This window comes from Scylla paramamosain, chromosome 22 (genome assembly GCF_035594125.1).
Source record: "Scylla paramamosain isolate STU-SP2022 chromosome 22, ASM3559412v1, whole genome shotgun sequence".
NCBI lineage: Eukaryota > Metazoa > Arthropoda > Malacostraca > Decapoda > Portunidae > Scylla > Scylla paramamosain.
Window position 1 is genome coordinate 22,815,391 of NC_087172.1, and position 15,643 is coordinate 22,831,033.

The following is a 15,643-nucleotide window of genomic DNA, read 5'->3' on the forward strand; positions in this document are numbered from 1 at the left end:
GTGTATTTTGCATGCGTTTTAGTGTTTTGGTACATAAGGAGCTCAAAAACACTTAAAGGCAAGTTTTTGTTAAAAATTGGTTTTATTCAAATGTAATGTGTTTGCCCTACTTTTTAGTGCTTTATTGCCTAACACTCACAAAAACACTCAAAAGACATTTTTCATAGTAATGTCATTTTTTACCCACATAAAGCTGGTTTCGCATGCAATTTGGGATTTTGGTAACTAAGAATGTGAAAAACACTCAAAATACACGCATTTAGTAAGATTGTTCTGTTTCTCAATTAAGAGTGTTGTTCCAGAGTTTCAGCATTTTAGAATGTAAGAAACTTCTCTATATACACGTGTTTTTACGTTTTTTGCCTTGTAGTTCTTGTGAAACTATAAAACACTCATTATATACGTTTCTTGTAATGTCCTTTTGCTTCCGAATATAAAGTGCTTTCTATCCATTTTCGCGTTTTTTTGTAGGTAACAAATTTAAAAACACTCAAAATATACCTTTTTGGTAATGTTATTTTATTTCTTCATATTGGTTGGTTTGCATCCGTTTTAGCGTTTTTCTACATAAAACACGGAAAAGACACGTTTTTAGTAATTTTGTTTTAGATTCCCATATAGATTGACTTCCATGTTATTTATCGTGTTGGTTCCTAAGATGCTGAAAAATACTCATAAGACCGTTTTCTGGCAAAGACGTTTAATTTACCGTTATAGGTGGCTTTGCATGCACTTTACGGGTTTGGTACATAACAGTCCGAAAAAAAAGCTAAGTTTAACTTTTTGATAATGTTCTTATTTCACATAATTTTCTGAATTTTGCCCGAATTTTGCCATATCGGTACCTGTGAAGATGAATAAGAAAGAAAAAAAGTATTGTATTTATTTTTATTTATTTTTTTTTCTCAATAAAGAGTTTTATTTGTGGCTTTTTGCTTTTTGGTAATTAATGAACTTAAAAACACTCATAATACACGTTTCTCAGAATCTCCTTTCGTTTCCCAAAAATAGTGTTCTTTGCATGTATTTAAGCGTTTTTATTGGTAACGTGATCAAAAACACTCAAAATACATGTTTTTGGTAATGTTATTCTGTTTCACAATAAAGCGTGTTTTGCATGCGTTTTATTGTTTTGGTATATAAGGAGCTCAAAAACACTAAAAGGCAAATTCTTGGTAAAAATTCGTTTTACTCCAATGTAATGTGATTGCCCTCCTTTTTAATACTTTATTGCCTATCACGCTCAAAAGCACTCAAAAGACACTTTTCTGGTAAATCATTTTTTTTTCCCACAAATCTATTTTCGCATGCAATTTGGGGTTTTGGTAACTAAGAATGTTAAAAGCATTCAAAATACACGCATTTAGTAAGGTTGTTCTGTTTCTCAATTAGGAGTGTTATACATGAGTTTTAGCATTTTATTATCTAGGAAACCTCTCCATATACACGAGATTTTGCGTTTTTTGCCTTGTGGTTCCTTTGAACTATAAAACACTCATTATACACTTTTCTCTCAATGTCCTTTTGTTTCCCAATATAGAGTGCTTTGCATCAATTTTCGCGTTTTTTTGTAGGTAACAAGCTCAAAAACACTCAAAATATACTTTTTTAGTAACGTTGTTCTATTTCTTGATATTGGTTGCTTTGCATCTGTTTTAGCGTTTTTCTATGTAAAACATTGAGAAGACATGTTTTCAGTAACTTTGTTATGGATTCCCATATAGAGTGAGTTCCTTATTATTTATCATTTTGGTGCCTAACATGCTAAAAAACAATCAAAACACAGATTTCTGGTAAGGTCGTTTAATTTCCTCATATTGGAGGCTTTCCATGCACTCTAGTCTTTGGTACATAACAGTCCGAAAAAAAAAGAGCTGAAATTAACTTTTTTGATAATATTCTTTTATCACATAATTCCCTGAATATCCCCAGAATTTTGGCATCTTGGTACCTATGAAGATGAATAACAAAAAAAAAAAAAATCATAATTTTTTTTTTTTAATTTTTTTATTTTCTAAATAAAGAGTTATTTGTGGGTTTTAGCTTTTTCAATTTTAAGAAAAAAAAAAAACACTCATAATACACGTTTCTCGTAATGTCCTTTTGTTTCCCAAACATAATGTTCTTTGCATATACTTAAGCGTTTTTATAGATAACATTATCAAAAACAATTAACATACTTGTTTTTGGTAATGTTATTCTGTTTTTCCATAGAGTTTGTTTTCCATGCATTTTAGCGGTTTGGTCTATAAGGGGTTAAAAAACACTTAAAGGCAAATTCTTCGTAAAAGTTGGTTTTATTCCCATGTAATGTGATAGTTCTGCTTTTTAGTGCTTTGGTGCATATCACGCTAAAAAAAAAAACACTCAAAAGACACTTTTCTAATGTCTTTTTTTTTTTTTTTTTTGCCACATGAAGCAAGTTTCGCATGTAATTTGGCATTTTCATAAATAAGAATGTGAAAAACACTCAAAATACACAATTTGGTAAGGTATTTCTGTTTATCGATTTATGCATTTATTCATTTTGATATGTAAGAAATTTCTCTATATACACGAGTTTTTGCGTTTATTGCCTTGTGGTTCTTTTAAAACTATAAAACACTCATTATACACGTTTCTCGTAATGTCCTTTTGTTTCCTAATATAGAGTGCTTTACATTCTTTTTTTGCATTCTTGTAGGTAACAAGCTCAAAACACTTAAAATATATCTTTTTTGATAATGTCATTCTATTTCTTCATATAGGATGGTTTGCATCCGCTTTAGCGTTTTTCTACGTAAAACACTGAAAAGACACGTTTTCAGTAATTTTCTTTTGGATTCACATAGTGACTGACTTCCATATTATTTATCGTTTTGGTGCCTAACATGCTGAAAAACATTAAAAAGACACGTTTCTGGTAAAGTCGTTTAACTTCCTTATATAGGTGGCTTTGCATGCACTTTAGTGTTTGGTACATAACAATCCTATAATTAACTTTTATGATAATGTTCTTTTTTCCTAATAAATTCCCTGAAGTTTTGCATAATTTTGGCATCTCGGTACCTATGAAGATGAATAACAAAAAAAAAAATCCCATTTTTTTGTTTATTTATTTATTTTTTTTCTAAAGAGTGTTATTTTTGAGTTTTAGCTTTTTTGGTACCGAAGGAACTTAAAAATCACTCATAATACACGTTTCTCGTAATGTTCTTTCGTTTCCCAAACACAAGGTTCTTTGCATGTATTTAAGCGTTTTTTTTTAGATAACATGATCAAAAACACTCAAAATACATGTATTTGGTAATGTTATTCTGTTTCTCCATAAAATGTATTTTGCATGAGTTTTACCGTTTTGGTATGTAAGGAGCTCAAAAACACTTAAAGGCCAGTTATTGGTAAAATTTGGTTTTATTCCTATGATTGCTCTGGCTTTTAGTTCTTTATTGCGTAACACGCTCAAAAACACTGTAAAGACATGCAAAGCCTCCCATATGAGGAAATTAAAGACCTTACCAGAAATCTGTCTTTTGAGTGTTTTCAGCATGTTAGGCTCCAAAACGATAAATAATAAGGAACTCACTCTATGTGGGAATCTAAAAGAAAATTACTGAAAACGTGTCTTCTCAGTGTTTTACGTGCAAAAACGCTAAAACTGATACAAACCAACCAATATCAAGAAGCAGAAAAACATTACCAAAAATGTATATTTTGGGTGTTTTTGAGCTTGTTACAAAAAAAATAAAGCGAAAATGGATACAAAGCTCTCTATATAGGGAAACAAAGGGACATTGCGAGAAAAATGTATAATGAATGTTTTATAGTTAAAAAAAAAAAAACACAAGGCAAAAAACGCAAAAACTCGTGTTAATGCTGAAACTCATAAATAACACTCTTAATTGAGAAACAGAGCAACCTTACTAAATGCGTTTCAAAAACACTAAAAGGCAAGTTCATTGTAAAAGTTGGTTTTATTCCCATATAATGTGATTGCCATGCTTTTTAGTGCTTTATTGCCTAACACGCTCAAAAACACTCAAAGACACTTTTCTGGTAATGTCATTTTTTTTCCCACATAAAGCTAGTTTCGCATGGAATTTGGGGTTTTGGTAACTAAGAAAGTAAAAAAACACTCAGAATACACGCATTTAGTAAGGTTGTTCTGTTTCTTGATTTTGAGTGTTATGAGTTTCAGTATTTTGGTATCTTAGAAACTTCTCCATACAGTCGAGTTTTTGCGTTTTTTTGCCTTGTGATTCTGGTGAAACTATAAAACACTCATTATACACGTTTCTCGTTATGTCCTTTTTTTTTCCTTATATAGAGTGCTTTGCATCCATTTTCGCGTTTCTTTTAATGTAACAAGCTCAAAAAGACACAAAATATACTTTTTTGGTAATGTTATTCTATTTCTTCATTTTGGTTAGTTTGCATGCGTTTTAGAGTTTTCTACGTAAAACACCGAAAAGACACGTTTTCAGTAATTTTGTTTTGGATTCCCATTTAGATTGACTTCCTTGTGTTTTATCGTGTTGGTTCCTAACATGCTGAAAAATACTCATAAGACAGTTTTCTGGCAAAGACGTTTAATTTCCCCATATAGGTGGCTTTGGATGCACTTTAGGGGTTTGGTACATAACAGTCCTAAAAAAAAAAGCTAAATTTAACTTTTGTGATAATGTTCTTATTTCATATAATTTCCTGAACTTTGCCCGAATTTTGGCAAATCGTTACCTGTGAAGATGAATAAGAATTAAAAAAAATTGTATTTTTTCATTTATTTATTTATTTTTCTCAATAAAGAGTGTAATTTGTGGCTTTTAGCTTTTTCGTACTTAATGAACTTAAAAACACTCATAATACACGTTTCTCGTAGTGTCCTTTCATTTCCCAAAAATACGGTTCTTTGCATGTATTTAAGCGTTTTTATTGGTAACATGATGTTTTTATTGGTAACATTTTGCATGCATTTTAGTGTTTTTGTATATAAGGAGCTCAAATACACTTAAAGGCAAGTTCTTGTTAAAAATTGGTTTTATTCCAATGTAATGTGATTGCCCTGCTTTTTAGTGCTTTATTGCCTAACACGCTAAAAAACACTCATAAAACATTTTTCTGGTAATGTCATTTTTGTCCCACATAAACATGGTTTCGCATGCAATTTGGGGTTTTGGTAACTAAGGATGTGAAAAGCACTCAAAATACATGCATTTAGTAAGATTGTTCTGTTTCTCAATTAAGAGTGTTGTTCCAGAGTTTCAGCATTTTGGAATGTAAGAAACTTCTCTATATAAACGAATTTTTGCGTTTTTTGCCTTGTAGTTCTTGTGAAACTATAAAACACTCATTATACACGTTTCTCGTAATGTCTTTTTGCTTTCTAATATAGAGTGCTTTCTATCCATTTTCGCGTTTTTTGTAGGTAACAATTTCAAAAACACTTAAAATATACATTTTTGGTAATGCTATTTCATTTCTTCATATTGGTTGTTTTACATCCGTTTTAAAGTTTTTTTTTACGTAAAACACCGTAAAGACACGTTATTAGTAATTTTGTTTTACATTCCCATATAGATTGACTGCCATGTTATTTATCGTGTTGGTTCCTAACATGCTGAAAAACACTCATAAAACCGTTTTCTGTCAAAAACGTTTAATTTACCCGTATAGGTGGCTTTCCATGCACTTTAGGGGTTTGGTACATAACAGTCCGAAAAAAAAGCTAAATTTAACTTTTTTTATAATGTTTTTATTTCACATAATTTCCTGAATTTTTGCCCGAATTTTGGCATTTCGTTACCTGTGAAGATGAATAAGAAAGAACAAAAAATATTGTATTTTTTTTTATTTATTTATTGTTTCTCAATAAAGAGTGTTATTTGTGGCTTTTAACTTTTTGGTAATTAATGAACTTAAAAAAACACTCATAATACACGTTTCTCGTAATTTCTTTTCGTTTCCCAAAAATAGTGTTCTTGGCATTTATTTAAGCGTTTTTATTGGTAACATGATCAGAAACACTCAAAATACATGTTTTTGGTAATGTTATTGTTTCACCATAAAGAGTGTTTTCCATGCGTTTTAGCGGTTTGGTATATAAGGAGCTCAAAAACACTTAAAGGCAAGTTTTTGGTATAAATTGGTGTTATTCCAATATAATATGATATCCCTGCTTTTTAGTGCTTTATTGCCTATCACGCTCCCTAACACGCTCATAAACACTCAAAAAACATTTTCTGGCAATATAATTTTTTCCCCACATAAACCTAGTTTCGCATGCAATTTCGTGTTTTGGTAACTAAGAATGTGAAAAAACACTCAAAATACACGCATTTGGTAAGGTTGTTCTATATCTCAATCAAGAGTGTTATTGATGAGTTTCAGCATTTTGGTAACTAAGAAACTTTTGCCTTGTGGTTGTTGTGAAACTATAAAACACTCATTATACAGGTTTCTCGTAATGTCCTTTTGTTTCCAAATATAGAGTGCTTTGCATCCATTTTCGCTTTTTTTGAAGGTAACAGGCTCAAAAACACTCAAAATATACCTTTTTAGCAAAGTTATTCTATTTTTTCATATTGGTTTGTTTGCATCCATTTTATCGTGTTTCTACGTAAAACACTTAAGAGACAAGTGTTAAGTGATTTTGTTTTGGATTCCCATATAGAGTCTCTTCCATATTATTTATTGTTTTGGAGCCTAACATGCTTAAAAACACTCAAAAGACAGGTTTCTGGTAAAATCGTTTAATTTCCCTATAGAGGTGGCTTTGCATGCAATTTAGGTTTTGGTACATAACTGTCCGAAAAAAAGCTAAAATTAACTTTTTTTTTTATAATGTTCTTTTTTCCACATAATTTCCCTGAATTTTGCCAGAATTTTGGCATCTCGGTACCTATAAAGAAGAATAACAAAAAAAAAAGGAAAATTCTCTTTTTTTCTCTATAAAGAGTGTTATTTGTGGATTTTAGCTTTTTGGTGCTTAAGGAATTTAATAACATTCATAATACACGTTTCTCGTAAAGTCCTTTCGTTTCCCAAACATAGGGTTCTTTGCATGGATTTAAGCGTTTTTATAGGTAACATGATCAAAAACACTCAAAATACATGATTTTGGTAATATTATTCTGTTTCTTTATAAAGGCTGCTTTGCATGCGTTTTAGTGTTTTGGTATGTTAAGAGCTCAAAAACACTTTATTGCCTAACACGCTCAAAAACACTCAAAAGACACTTTTCTGGAAATGTCTTTTATTTTTTTTCCACATAAAGCTAGTTTCGTATGCAATTTGGGGTTTTGGTAACCAAGAATGTAAAAAACACTGAAAATACACGCATTTGGTAAGGTTGTTCTGTTTCTCAATTAAGAGTGTTATTCATGAGTTTCAGGGTTTTGGTATCTAAGAATCTCAAAAACACTTATAATGCACATTTCTCGTAATGTCCCTTTTTTTCCTCATTTAGGGTACTTTGCATGCATTTTAGCATTTTATTTTTCACGGAATAGCTGAAAAAAACCGAAAATACACGCTTTTGGTAATAAGAACATAAGAACATAGGAAATAAATCAATATGCAAGAAGGCATCAGGCCTACACGTGGCAGTACTTGTATAAAATATGCCTACGTATTTCCACCTATCATCCCCATCTATAAATGTGTAATTTTCTCTTACAGTTGCCAAATGCCTCAGCACTAACAGCTTGATTACTAAGTCCGTTCCAATCATCTACTACTGTGCTTGAAAACCAATTCCTTCCTGTTTCCTTTTTGAACATCAAGTTTTCAGGCTCAAGCCTGAAAACTTGATGTTCTATTTTTCTTGTTCTATCATGGTTACAGATTCTAAGAATTTTCCTTATGTTCCCCTTGTTATAACCCATATACCACTTAAAGACTTCTATCAGGTCCACTCTGAATCTACGTCTCTCTAAAGAATGTAAATTTAACAGCTTGAATCTCGCTTCGTAAAGAATACTCCTCACCCCCTGTATCCTTTTAGTCATTCTCCTTTGAAGTGATTCTAATAGACCTTTATTCTTCCTGTGATGTGGTGACCAGAATAAGACAGCGTAGTCTAGATGAAGTCTGACCAGCGCTAAATGTAACTTTATTACTTCGGGAGTTTTACTTTTAGCACTCCTGAAAATGAATCATAATACACTATTTGCTTTGTTTCTGGCCTCTTTGCATTGCTTTCTTAGACGGAGTTCAGAGCTAACTTTAAATCTCAAATCTTTTTCTTACCCTGAACCTACCAGAACTTGGTTGTTCATTGTGTAACTACTGTGTGGGTTTCTTCTACTTACGCTAAGTGCTTTGCATTTGTTGATATTAAACTGCATTTGCCATCTGTCTGTCCATTCGTTCATCCTATCCAAATCTGCCTGCAAGGCGATGGTATGCGATTCTGACCTAATTAATCTACATACTCTCGTGTCATCCGCAAATTTACTAACAACACTACTAATTCCACTATCCAAGTCATTGACATATATTACAAACAACATCGGCCCTAATACTAATAATCCCTTTGTCACCCCGCTAATTACTTGACCCCACTCGGATTTAGAGCCGTTTATTACAACACTCTGTCGCCTGCCGCTTGGCCATGACCTTATCCAGATTGCTTATAACCTTTTTCCAATTCTTAAATATTGTGGAATATATTTCATCTGGTCCTGGTGACTTGAACTTTTCAGTTTATCTATCTCCTGTTCCACTATCTCTTTAGTTATGGTAATATCTGTCAGCTTCTCATTTTCTTCTACTCTAAATATCTTGTCACTATTCGGCAAATACTGCATGTTTTCCTGGGCAAAGACAGTTAAAAAATACTCGTTCACAATTTACTAATCTCCTCCCAACAACTAAGCAGGTCCCATTCTGCTGTCTTTAAGGAACTATTGTTTCTCTATTCTTCGTCTTATATGCCTGATAAAATCCCTTGGGGTCCATCTTCGCTTGGCTGGCTACCTTTAATTCATAACTATTTTCAGCTTTCCTTGTTAAACTCCTGAGTTTTCTAATTCATTATATTATGGCCTTAAAACAACTTCCCCTGTCTTTAATCTCATATATACTTCTCTTTTGCCCTATATAATGTTTTAACCTCTGTCATCCATTTAGGATCATTTTTCTGCGATCTTATTCTTCTGTAAGGGATATTCCCTAACTGTCCTGAATGTAATTTATCAACGAAATATTTATTTCGCTTCTCTATAAAGGGTGTTTTGCTTGAGTTTTAGCGTTTCTGTACATAAGAACCTTTAAAACACGTTTTTAGTAATGTTATTTTGTATTCCTTTATGGAGCGCTTTCCATGCTTTTCAGCGTTTTGATGTCTAACACGTTGAAAAACACTCAAAAGACACGTTGATGATAATGTCGTTTCGTTTCCCGATAAAAAGGGCTTCCAATGCATTTTGTCTTTTGGTACTTAACACTATAAAAAAAAAAATTTAAGTAAAAGTTTTCGGTTGAGTTATTTTTCCATATAAAGTTGTAATCATGTGTTTTTGAGTCTGCGTACCTAAAAAGCTAAAAATCTCTCATAATACACTTTTCTCGTAATGTCCTTTCTTTTCTCCATGTAGGAGTTTTTGCGTGTAATTTGGCACTTTTATACTTAACAAGCACAAAAACAATCAAAATACAAGTTTTGGTAATGTTAATTTGTTTCTCCGTAAATGTTGTTATGCATGCTTTTCAGCAATTTCGGATTTAAGAAGGGGAAAAACACTCTAAAGACACTTTCTTGGTAATGTTATTTTATATTGCGAAATAGGGTGCTTTCAATGCTTTTTAGCATTTTGATTCCTAACACTCAAGTAAACACTCAAAAGACACGTTTCCTGTAATATCGTTTTGCTTCTTCATATAGGGATCTGCATGCATTATGATGTTTTGCTACATAATGTGAAAAACGCTCAAAATAAAGATTTTAGGTAATGTTGTTCTTTTTCTCTATATAGGGTGCTATTCATCCTTTTTAGCGTTTTGGTACTTAGGAAGCTTACTTAGGAAGCTCAGAAACACAAATAAAACTTGTTTCTCCAAACGTCTTTCCATTTCCCCATATAGGATGCTTCGTATGTATTTTGACGTTTTGTTACATAAAAAGGAAAACAAAAAACACTCAAAACACGTTTTTGGTGATGTTCTGTTTCTCTATTAAGAGATATAGAATTATTTACTTTTCATTCAGGCGGTTTAGTGTTTAGTACCTAAGAGACTCAAAACTCTGATAATGCACGTTTCTCGTAATGTCCTATCGTTTCCTCATACAGGGTGCTTTACATGCATTTTTAAGATGATGTACGTAACAGACTCAAAAAGACTCAAAATACACGTTTTTGGTAAGGTTTTTTTTCGGTTTGGTAAGATTATTCGTGTTTGTTGTACCCGTTTTAGCGTTTTGGAACGTAAAAAGTTTAAAACACTTAAAAGACATGCTTATTATTTTGCATTTCTATATAAGGTGCTTTCCATGCTATTTAGCGTTTTCGTGCCTAACACGCTGAAAAACATAAAAACACATTTCTTACATTGTTGTTTAATTTTCTCGTATAGCGAGCAAGCATTATGGTGTTTTGCTACCTGACAATGTGAAAAACATTCTAATTACACGATTTTGGTAATTTTTTTTTTTCTCGATTTTTGCGTTTTGGTACCTGAGAAGCTAAAAAAAAAAAAAAACTTATAATACACGTTTTTTGTCATGTCCTTTCGTTTCCTCATATAGGCTGTTTTTGGTGCTTTGGTACCTAACAGGGTGTTTGCATGTATTTTGACATTTTAGTTCGTAAGAACCTAAAAAAAAACACTCTAAAGACACGTTTTAGTAAAGTTGTTTTGTATTCCCCTATGGGGTGATTTCGTTGCTTCTTATTGATTTGGTGCCTAACACGCCCAAAAAATAACAAAAGACAAGTTTCCAGTGATTTCGTTTTGTTTTTTCATATAGGTTGCTTTACATGCATGTTGGCGTTTTGGTAATTATCAATGTAAAAAAATACCCGTTTTTGGTAAGTTTGTTCTTTTTCTTCAGAGCACTATTGAAGTACTGATTTGGTACTTAAGAAAGTAATAAAAAAAAATAAAAAAAACACAACAAACGTTTCTCGTAATGTCCTTTTTATTTCCATATGCAGGGTGATTTGTTTGATGACAGGCGATTTTGTGCAAAATAAGCTTAAAAAAAATTTAAAAAAAACACAAATTAAACGTTTTTGGTTAGTGTATTCTGTTTCTCTATATATGGTATTTTCATACGTTTTTAAAGTCGTTTCATATATCAATATATGGGTCTTTGCATGAATTTTGGCTTTTTGGTAACTAACAATGTCATAACACTCAAAAGGCACGTTTTTATTATTTTTTTTTGGCAGTATTGTTCTATTTCTCCATATAGAGTGTTTTTTATGCGTTTTACCCTTTTGATACCAAGAAAATCAAAAACCCTCATAATACATGCTTCTCGTAATGTCTTTTAATTTTTCCCATATAGGATATTTCCGATTCATATAGGCGTTTTTTTTACGTAACAATCTTACAAAAGACTCAAAATACTTGTTTTTCTATGCGTTTTAGCGTTTTCGTATGTAAGGAGCTTAAAAACACTTAAAGGGAAGTTACTGGTAAAAGTTGGTTTTATTCCCATGTAATGTGATTGCCCTGCTTTTTAGTGCTTTATTGCCTAACACGCTCACAAAAAATTCGTCACTTTTCTGGTAATATTTTTTTTTCACACATAAAGCTAGTTTCGCATGCAATTTGGGGTTTTGGTAAGTAAGAATCTTAAAAAGATTCAAAATACACCCATTTGGTAAGGTTGTTCTGTTTCTCAATTAAGAGTGTTCTTCATGAATTTCAGCATTTTGGTATCTAAGAAACATATTCATATACACGAGTTTTTGCGTGTTTTGCCTTGTGGTTGTTGTGAAACTATAAAACACTCATTATACACGTTTCTCGTAATGTCCTTTTCTTTCCCAATATAAAGTGCTTTGCAAGTATTTTCGCGTTTTCTGTAGGTAACAAGCTCAAAAACACTCAAAATATAACTTTTTAGTAATATTATTCAATTTCTTCATATTGGTTGGTTTGCATCCGTTTTAATGTTTTTTCTAAGTAAAACACTAAAAAAACACGTTTTCAGTAATTTTGTTTTGGATTCCCATAAAGAGTGACTTCCATATTATTTATCGTTTTGGTGCCTAACTTGCTGAAAAACACTCAAAAGACAGGTATCTGGTAAAGTCGTTTAATTTCCTCATGTAGGTGGCTTTGCATACACTTTAGGGTTTGGTACATAACAGTCCGAAAAAAAAAAAGCTAAAATTAACTTTTTTCATAATATTATTTTTTTCACATAATTTCCCTGAAATTTGCCAGAATTTTGGCATCTCGTTACCTATGAAGATAAATAACAAAAAAAAAAAAATCCGTTTTAATTTATTCATTTATTTTCTCTAAAAAGAGTGTTATTTGTGGGTTTTAACTCTTTTCGTACTCATGGAATTTAAAAACACTCATAATACACGTTTCTCGTAATGTCCTTTCGTTTCCCAAACATAGGGTTCTTTTCATGTATTTAAGCGTTTTTCTACGTAAGAGATCAAAAACACTGATTATTCATGTTTTTCGTAATGTTATTTTGTTTCTCAATAAAGGGTGTTTTGCATGCATTTTAGCGTTTTAGTATGTAAGGAGCTGAAAAACACTTAAAGACAAGTTCTTGGTAAATGTTGGTTTTATTCCCATGTAATGTCATTTCCCTGCTTTTTTGTGCTTTATTGCCTAACACGCTCAAAAACACTCAAAAGACACTTTTTTTCTGGTAATGTCATTTATTTCCAACATAAAGCTAGTTTCGCATGTAATTTCGGGTTTTGGTAACTAAAAATGTGAACAACATTCAAAATACACGCATTTGGTAAGGTTGTTCTGTTTCTCAATTAAGAGTGTTATTCATGAATTTCAGCATTTTGGTATCTAAGAAAAATCTCCACATACACGAGTTTTTGCGTTTTTTGCCTTATGGTTCTTGAAAACTATTAAAACATTCATTATACAATTTTCTTGTAATATTCTTTTGTTTCCCAATATAGACTGCTTTGCATTAATTTTTGCGTTTTTTTTTAGGTAACAAGCTCAAAAACATTCAACTTTTTTGTAATGTTATTCTATTTCTTCATATTGGTTGGTTTGCATCCCTTTTAGCGTTCTACGCTAAAAACTGAAAAGACACGTTTTTAGTAATATTGTTGAAATTGCTGAAAACACCCAAAGACACGTTTCTTGTAAAGTCGTGTAATTTCCCCATATAGGTGGCTTTGCATGCACTTTCGTACATAACTCCGGAAAAAGCTAATGTTATTTTTTTTATGTTTTTTTTCACATAATTTCCCTGAATTTTCTCAGAATTTTGGCATCTCGATACCTATGAAGATGACTAACAAAAAAAATCTATTTTTTTTTATTTTTTTTCTCTATAAAAGAGTGTTATTTGTGGGTTTTAGATTTTTGGTACTTAAGGAACTTAAAAATACTCATAATACACGATTTTCGTAATGTCCTTTCGTTTCACAAACATAGGGTTCTTTGCATGTATTTAAGCCATTTTATAGGTAACATGATCAAAAACACTCAAAATACATGTTTTTGGTAATGTTATTCTGTTTCTCCATAAAGGTTGTTTTGCATGCGTTTAGCGTTTTGGTATGTAAGAAGTTAAAAAACACTTAAAGGTAAGTTCTTCGTAAAATTTGGTTTTATTCCAGTGTAATGTGATTGTTCTGCTTTTTAGTGTTTTGTTGTATATAACGCTCAAAAACACTCAAAAGACACTTTTCTGGAAATGTCATTTTTTTCCCACATAAAGCTAGTTTCGCATGTAATTTGGGTTTTTCGGCAAGATTTTGGCATCTTGGTACCTATGAAAATGAATATAAAAAAAAGCTATTTTTTTATTTATTTTTTTTTTCTCTATAAAGAGTGTTATTTTGGGGTTTTAACGTTTTGGTACTTAAGGAACACTTAAAAACACTTAAAAACATTTAAAACACATGTTTTTAATAATGTTATTCTGCTTCTCCGTAAAAGAAGTTTTTGCATGCGTTTTAGCGTTTTGGTTTGTAAGGAGGTCAAAAAACACTTCATGGCAATTTCTTGGTAAAAGTTAATTTTATTCCCATGTAATGTGATTGCCCTGTTTTTTTTTCTGATTTATTGCCTAACACGCTCAAAAACACTCAAAAGACACTTCTAGTAATGTCATTTTTTTCCAAGATAGTTTCGCGTGGTATTTGGGATTTTGCTAAGAATGTGAAAAACACTCAAAATATACGCATTTGGTAAGGTTGTTGTTTCTCAATTAATATTCTTATTCATGAGTTTCATCATTTTGGTATCTAAGAAACTTCTTTATATACACGAGTTTTTGCATTTTTTGCCATGTGGTTCTTGTGAACCACAAGTTCTTTTGCTCAAAAATAATAAGACACTCATTATACACGTTTCTCGTAATGTCTTTTTGTTTTACAATAGGGAATGCTTTGCATCCATTTTCGCGTGTTTTGTAGGTAACAAGCTCAAAAACACTCAAAATGTACCTTTTTGGTAATATTATTTTATTTCTTCTTATTGGTTGGTTTGCATCCGTTTTAGCGTTTTTCTACGTAAAACACCGAAAAGACACTTTTTCAATAATTTTGTTTTAGATTCCCAAATAGAGTGACTTGCATGTTATTTACCGTTAGGGTGCCTAACAAGCTGAAAAACACTCATAAGACAGTGTTCTGGCAAAGACGTTTAATTTCCCCATATAGGTTGCATGCACTTTAGGGTTTGGTACATAACAGTACGAAAAAAAAGCTCACAAACATAAGGTTCTTTGCATGTATTTAAGCGTTTTTATAGATAACATTATCAAAAACACTCAAAATACATGTTTTTGGTAATGTTATTCTGTTACTCCATAAAGCTTTTTTTTCCATGCGTTTTAGCGGTTTGGTATGTATGGAGCTCAAAAACACATATTGGCAAGTTCTTGGTAAAAGTTGGTTTTATTCCCATGTAATATGATTGCCCTGCTTTTTAGTACTTAATTGCCTAACACGCTCAAAAACAATTAAAATACACTTCTGATGATGTCATTTTTTTCCCTCATAAAGGTAGTTTCTTATGCTATTTTGGGTATTGCTAACTAGGAATATGAAAAACACTCAAAATACAGGCATTTGCTAAGGTTGTTCTGTTTCTCAATTAAGATTGTTATTCATGAGTTTCAGCATTTTGGTATCTAAGAAACTTCTTTATATACACGAGTTTTTGCGATTTTCTACGTAAAACACTGAGAAGATACATTTTCAGTAATTTTGTTTTGGATTCCCATATAGAGTGAGTTCCTTATTATTTATCGTTTTGGTGCCTAACATGCTGAAAAACACTCAAAAGACAGATTTCTGGTAAGCTCGTTTAATTTCCTCATATAGGAGGCTTTGCATGCACTTTAGGGTTTGGTACATAACAGTCCGAAAGAAAAGCTAAAATTAACTTTTTTGATAATATTCTTTTGTTCATATAATTTTCCTGAATTTTTCCAGAATTTTGGCATCTCGGTACCTATGAAGATGAAAAAAAAATTCCTATTTTTTGTTTT